This window comes from Vombatus ursinus, unplaced genomic scaffold (genome assembly GCF_900497805.2).
Source record: "Vombatus ursinus unplaced genomic scaffold, bare-nosed wombat genome assembly UNPS02014225.1, whole genome shotgun sequence".
In the NCBI taxonomy this organism is placed as follows: domain Eukaryota; kingdom Metazoa; phylum Chordata; class Mammalia; order Diprotodontia; family Vombatidae; genus Vombatus; species Vombatus ursinus.
In genome coordinates, this window is record NW_020954003.1 from 29515 (window position 1) to 37502 (window position 7988).

Here is a 7988-nt window from a genome sequence, read left to right on the forward strand (position 1 = left end):
TAAGATTCCTACTTTTGATTTAGATCCTTTCACAGCCTCTAAGGCATAGTGACTTTGCCTTTCAACAAGGCAGTGCCCAGATTCTATCACACACATTAAAAATGACTGGAAGATAATCTTTCTGAAATTTCTCATGCTCTGACTTAACCTATGTTAAGTATATTGATTCATCTCTGTAATTTTTAATTTTAAAGAATTCCCACGGTCAGTGAGTGACTTGTCCAGGGTCACACAGCCAGTCTGTGTCAGAGGCAGGACTTGAACCCAGGTCTTTCTGCCCTCTGGGCCAACTTGAGATCACTTAATGTTTTTCTTATAATCTCTAAATGAAATTAACATACTCTGCATTGGGTTGGGGGGGGCTTGGGCTAGGTGGTACAGTGGATAGAGAGCCAGGCCTGGATTCAGGAAGATCTGATTTCAAATCAGGCCTCAGATACTAGCTGTGTGACCCAGGGCAAGTCACTTAACTCTGTGTCTCAGTTTGCTCATTTGTAAAATGAGTTGGAGAAAGAAATGGCAAACCACTCCAGGATCTTTGACAAGAGTAACCCTAATGGCATCATGAAGAGTCAGACAGCAATGAAATGACTGAATAATAACAATCCTGCATTCTAGCCAAAATGAACTAGTCATCCATTTCCCCAAACTGAATTCTGTCTTCCACCTCTCTAGGACTGCATAGGCCATCCCCATGCCTGGAATGCACTCCCTCTTCAGCTCTTCCTCTCAGAATCCTTATCTTCTCTCAAAGTCCAACTTAACTACCACTACTTCTGTAAGCCTTTCCCTAATGCCCTGTTAATGCTTCCACTATCTCTTCAGATGCCTTCATGTTTCATGTTGGAAATGTCTGATTGAATACAATGGTGCTCTAACACAATCTGGTAACATGATTACCCTGGCCCTACTCTGGGGCCAAATCGGTTACATTTCACACCACCCCTTCTCCAGTACCCTGGAGTCTCTCTTCTGTGCCATCTTCTCTGGTTTCTCCTGATTATTAGGGATCCAGGGACTAGCACCCCAATTTGATTTAACCACTTCACATCTCAATTAACTATTACACAGGGATATTTACTTCAAAGATATAGCAAAAAGACACATGCAAACATTCCACTCAATACTTTGGAGTCATAATCTCTAGGCATACACCACCTCTGTTGCTGGAGAGGGAAATGAAGTTCACAGTTGAGCTTAGTTCCTGTGTAACATGAATCCTAGCAAGTTCAAGTCTAAAGCTTTGCTGGGATAGAATTCCCAGTTCGTTGCTCCCCAGGGTTTCTCTGCTGAGTTGGTTGTAACACCCAGCCTGGATTCCCCAATGCCCATGTCTTGCCCAGTATTCAAGTTGGGGAATTCACTCCTTGCATCTAGAATGGAAAGGGATAAAGGAAAAAGCCAAAGTCTCTGGACCATTTCTTGGGGTCACATGACCTAAGGGGGAATGGAAAAGGAGGTAGGCCTCAGTCTCAGGTGCGAACACAGAAAAATCCCCAATTATGGTCAATTTGGTAAGATTAAAAACCCAGAAAAGTTCCCACTAAATAGTCCATGGAGAAAGTCTTCTCCCCACCTCTTGGTAGGCCAATGCAGAATGTCCATGCATGAGCCAATTCTCCTGTCTTTCAGAAGAATGTTACACAAGGGAGATGATGCCATCTTAGGTGGTCTAGATGTGTGCCAAAATCCCCATTAAACAGTGTCTCCACAGGGAATGCCAGTTCAGGAGCATTTTTGGGTTGGTTTCTGAGCCAAGATGCTCCAGAATGGTTTGACTCATGTTGTGACAAAAGACAAGAGGGCAGTACATGGAATTTAGGGCATACAGAATGGTGGTGGAGACCATACCACAGCATTGCCTGCCCCCTTGTAGTTTGTGGACCTTAGATTGTGAGAAATAGGCAGAACTACATGGGAGCTTGCTTTCAGGTGGTCCCTGGAGGACTGCAGGAATAGATGACAACGTAGTACAGAGGGGGATGTTCAGATGATGATGGCCAGGCTGGCTGGAGCACTGGGTGTTCTCTAGAGGTGCTCCTTGGAGGTCTTTAAGCAAAGGCCGCATGGCCCTTGTAGGGGATGAGATGAAAGGAATTCCTGTTCAGGTATTGGTTGGATTAACTGGGCTCTGAGTTCCTTCCAACTCTTAGATCATGATTCCATGAATTCAATTTAAGAAACATTTATGGAAAACATATTCTGGAAAACCCACTGTGCTAGTCATTGTGTGTAGAAAGCAAAAATGAAACAGTTAGCAAACTATTCAGGAACTTCTTCGAGGAGTGATGTTTTCCCAGGAGAAGAGAACATGTGCATAAACAAATAGAGGTAACAGAGGCACTCCTAGAACCAACCATTATTTATGGTCTCTAGCTTAGTGGATAAAGAGTATGTTCCCTACCTTGCTTGTAAATTTGGATTAAATTGATAAGACTTCAGACACATATATTCTCTCATTCCTCTTCTTCCCTCATGGAACATAGCTTTTATTAGTTTTCAAATGAAATGTAGGTATAATTTCTTTTTATATCATCTATATTTCACAATTCATTCCTCTATTCCCTCCTTCTTCCATAGAGCCAACCTTTCTAAAATGAAAATTAAAAAAGGGGAAAAACTTCAACAAAACCCACCCATTTATTGAAAAAAAAAACCAACTGATATTATATACAGCATGTCACAGCCATTGTCCTTCACTTCTCCAAAGAAGTCTGAGGTGGGGGGGGGAGAGATTGGCACCCATAGTCTTGTCAGTCTTTGCTAGATGTCTTCCATCCCTGTTGATCCTATGTTTTCAGCTGTGGTCCTGAAATCCAGATTCCATTCTCAAACACCATCTTCTGAATAAGCTGAATTGACCTGAATTAAATTGAGTCCTGTGAGGTAGGTAATGTTAGTATGATTCTCCCCATTTTATAGAGAAGAAACAGACTGTTGAAACTTTTGTCATTTTTCCAAGTTGACAAATCTAGTAAGTTTGTTGTGGCAGGATAGATGAAGGAAAATCTAGAGGCCAAGTTGCTCTTTAGTTCCAAGCCCAGACAGTATGCCACAGGGCCCTGCTGGTAGTAGAACAGGGCACTGGGCAAGGTAATGAAAGAGGGATGGATGGTATCAAGGATGACATAACAATATGTTGCTTTTCTCTTCCAGATTTCCATTCCAACTGAGATCGGCAACCCTTATGAAATGCTTTAGCCACCCTCCCGAGCCTTCAAACCCCCTTGCAATTACCTCAAGCAACGTGACTTTGACTTAACCAATAGGCCACTAGTGAAATGGGCAGAGATCTTGAAATGAGTTTGCACAACGCTCACTTCTTCCTTTTTCTACAATCAGGGATGCAAGCTGAGGTTAACCAGGCTGGAGAGCCATAGATTCAGAATAACAGACTTGGGAGGAATAAAGATAAATCCTCTGGTCCAGCTCCCACATTTAAATTATTTTGGTGCTTGGGAGCAGCCATGACTTGAACCATATATTTCTTCATCAGATGCAGATCTGTTCTGCATTCACTTATTCATTCCTTCAATTAATAAGCAAGAGAAGCATAATAATACTTGCTGTATCTGCCTCTGAGGATTATTGAGAGATAGCATTTAGTAAGGCTTAGTAAGTCTTTATATACTATATAAAAATTAGGTGATGTTATTATTCTGACATTTAAAGCCTGAACAATCTGACAAAACTCTACCATTTCATCCTGAATAATAATAGATCCCATTTATGTAGTATGCTTCTAAAGTTTACACACACATACACACACATACTTACATATACCTATATAACTGTGTGTATGTATATATGTGTATAATTTGTATATATACACACATACATGCGTGCAACACATATATACGTACACACACACACATATAAACACTTACATTATCTCATTTATCTCCTCAGACAAAGCCAAGACTTGACCCTAGACCTTAATCCTAGGGCTCTTGCCACCAGTCATAGTGATAATTAAGTAGCATTTATTAATCAAGCTTTAATTACAGATTGTGGGTAATGTTGCCTTGGCCGCAGGTCCTCCTTGCTGTTGTTTCCAGAATTCAGTCAGTGCTCCACCTCAGGGACTCCTCTCCTACCCTAACCACAGTTATGACACCCAGCTGTATAGCCCAGGATCACTTCTGGTCAGCACCACCAGGCCTAGCTTCTCGAAATAGCTTGGGGAGGAGTGGTCCTTAGATGAAAGTTTCTGAGGTCAAAGTTCGTGGGGTCAAACTTCTTAGGGCTGTGGGGTAAAAGTTGAGGTGAAATTTCCTGAGACTGAGTCTGCTTCCCCATAGAGCTGTTTCAGGGCCTGTTTGTCCATTCAGTGTAGTAGGCCTGAAAGTGTCTACATTTCCCTCAGGCCAAACCTCAGCCCCTGGAGGTCCTGTCCTTCCTGAGGTCCTCCCAAGTTGTCTTAGAAAGACAATTGCTTTACCCCTTTATTTTTGCTGCTCTATATTTATTTCGTGGTGATTTTCTGTCTGGTACTGTAGGAAATGAGGAATGCTTGGAAATTTCTTACCTACTCCACCATCTTCACTGAATTCCCTCTGGATTAATAACAGTGTTAATAATAATAATCTGCTAAAATAAAATAAAACAAATAAAAATAAGTAAGCAAAGGAAAAATAACCCAGCCACAGATAGGTATTTGGTGAAAAGAAGATCTGGGTTCATATTCAGGAAGATAATGAGGTAAGTCAAAAGCCACTCCTACCCCAAAGATTAATAGAAAATAGTCATAAACCCAAAGAGAGTTCTTGGAAGAGCTTAAAAAAGAATTTAAAAATCAAATAAGAGAGATTAAGAAAAAATTAGGGAAAAAATAAAAGCAATCTACAACAATTAAGAAAAGAAAGTTAACCAATTGGAAAAAGTGGTCTAAAATCTTAAGGAAGAAAATAATTCCTTGAAAATAAATTGGGCAACCTTTGATGGAGCAATAACACTTCTAGGGCTATATCCCAAAGAGATCATTCAAACGGGAAAAGGACCCACATGTACAAAAATATTCATAACAGCTCTTTTTTTGGTGGCAAAGAATTGGAAATTGAGAGGATGCCCATCAATTGGGGAATGGCTGAGCAAGTTGTGGTATATGAATGTGATGGAATACTATCGTGATATAAGAAATGATGAACAGGCTGACTTCAGACAAACCTGGAAAGACTTGTATGGTCTGATGCTGAGTGAAGTGAGCAGACCCAAGAGAATGTTGTACACAATAACAGCCATGTTGTGTGATGACTAATATTGATAAACTTAACCCTTCCTGGCAATACAAGCATCTAAGATATCTCCAAAGGCCTCATGATGGAAAATGCTATCCACATCCAAAGAAAGAACTATGGAGTTTGAATTGCTATTTTTTTGCTCTTCTGTTGAATTTTGTTTCCTCTTTCTGGTGGTTCCTCCTATTGGTTCTAATTTTTACTTACAACATCACTAATGTGAAAATATGTTTAATGGGGATGCATATGTATAGCCTATATCAGATTGTGTGCCATCTTGGGGGGGGTGGGGAGGAAGGGGGAGAAAACTTGTAAACTCAAAAGCATATGAAAGTGATTGTTGATAAATCAAAATAAATTAATAAAAATTTTTTTAAAAAGAAAATAAATTGGGCAAGAGTAATTGAATGTTGTTGTAAGACATCAAGAAATAATAAAACTAGAAAAATAGAAGAGAATCTGAAATATCTCATTAGAAAAATGACTTATCTGGAGAACAGATGGATGAGAGATAATATGAGAATTAAAAGACTACCAGAAAGTTATGATCAAGAAAAGAATCCGGATACAATATTGCAATAAATTATTAAGGAAAATTGCCCTGAAGTTCCAGAATAAGAAAGTAAAGTACAAATAGGAAAAAATCTACTATTCACCACCTGAAGGAGATCCCAAGAGGAAAACTTGCTGGAATGTCCTAATCAGATTTCAAAACTCCCAGGTTAAGGAGAAAATATTGCAAGCAACAAGGAAAAAAAAAAGAACAATTGAAATACTGCAGAAATACAATCAAGATTTCACAAGACCTAGCAAGCTTCCACTCTAAAAACCTGTAGGTCTTGGAACATGATATTTCAAAGTGCAAAAGAGCTGAGGTATTATTATTCTCCAAGAATAACTTACCAAGCAAACTAGAGTATAATCGTAACTGGAAAAAAAAGAGCATTTGACAAACTGAAAGACTTTCAAGTATTTGTAACAAAAGACCAGAATTCATTGGCATATTTTAGGTAAAAGATCCAGAAGAAATATAAGAAAACATTAAAGGATAATTATAAGTCACTCCTTAAGGTTAAACTGTTTGCTGATAATATATAGGAAAATGTTAACAGTATTCTTAAAACTGTCATCGATTGTATGGTAGTTTTAAAGAAAGGTTGGTGCTTGAGTTGTGTATAATGGGGTGATCCTAAAAAATAAAAATGGAGCAATTATAAAATGGAGTAGGAGAGGAAGAACTAATATAGAAGAAGCAAGTGAGGGTGGAGGATTAGCAAAATTGAAACCTTACTCTCATCTGGGTTGAAGAGAAAATGATATGTACATCTGGAAGAATGTAGAAGTGTTCTGAACATGTAGAGAGGTGAGAAAACAAGGGGACAGGGTGGCAGATGGACTTTTAGAGAGATGTATGGATTGGGATCTGGGAGGGTGGGGGGAAAGGAAATGGGGACTTTTGAAGGTGTGTATAGATTGTGATTGAGGGTAAGGGTTTAGGGGGGACTCTTGAAGGGGCAGGTGAAGTGGGGATTGGTAAGATAGGGGGAGAAGATAAGGTGAAAGGGACAGCGTAAAAAGAGAAGCTGAGAAAGAAAATAGTGAATAAAAATAAGATGGAGAGAAATTCACAAATAGTGGTTATAACTTTGAATGTGAATGGGATGTTTATAGCGGTTGTCTTTGAGGTGGTAAAGAACTGTAAATTACAGGGATCCCCATCAATTGGGGAATGGCTGAACTGGTTGTGGTGTATGCTTGTGATGGAATATTACTGTGCTATAAGAAATGATGAACTCATTGATCTTAGAAAGGCATGAAAAGCTTTAAATGAAATGATGAAGGGCGAAGTGAGCAGAACCAAGAGAACATTGAATACAGTAACAGCAATATCGTTTTTTGTTTTTGTTTTTAGGCAACTGGGGTTAAGTGACTTGCCCAGTTTCACACAGCTAGTAAGTGTCAAATGTTTGGTCTGAGGCCAGATTTGAACTCAGGTCCTCCTGACTCCAGGGCCAGTGCTCTATCCACAGCACTACCTAGCTGCCCCCCATCTCTACCTTTTGACATCTTTGCCTGTCTTCAACTGGATTATTAACATCAGCCTCCTAATTGGGATTCCTCTCTTTAGTGTCTCCTAAAGCATAAGGCTGACCCTGTCACTGCCCTGTCTTCCTGTTGCCTTTAGGATGAAATCCAAACACTTCTGTTGGACATTTAAAGCCTTTCACAGTCTGGCTCCCACCTTCTTTCTGCACTGATTTCATTTAAATGCCCTCCATATAGTCTACATTTCTGCTAAACTGGATTACTTGCTGTTCTCTGTATCTGACCAATAATCTCCCATCACTGTGCCTTTGCAGAGGTGGTCCACCGTATTTGGAATGTTCTCTCTTCTCATATCCACCTTTTAGAATCCCTACCTTGTTCCCTGTAAGAGAACCACCTCTTACATCAGACCTTTGCTGATTCATCCCCACTTCTGCCTTTCCTACCCACTCACTTACTGACTATCTGTCTATCTCCAGCTATGTCAATCCTGGACTGTTCTTCAGCCTGAAATCCATCTTCTACCTCCTTGGATCTGCATAGGCCAGGAATCCTCCATGCCACCAATATTCTATCTCTCTAATGCAATCTCTCAGAATCCTTATTCTCTTTCAGTACTCTGCTTAGAGTTCTCTTCTTCTGGCTGAAGAAAGCCTATTGTCTGGCCTGTGATATTCTGTTACATGGACTATAGGGCTATATATA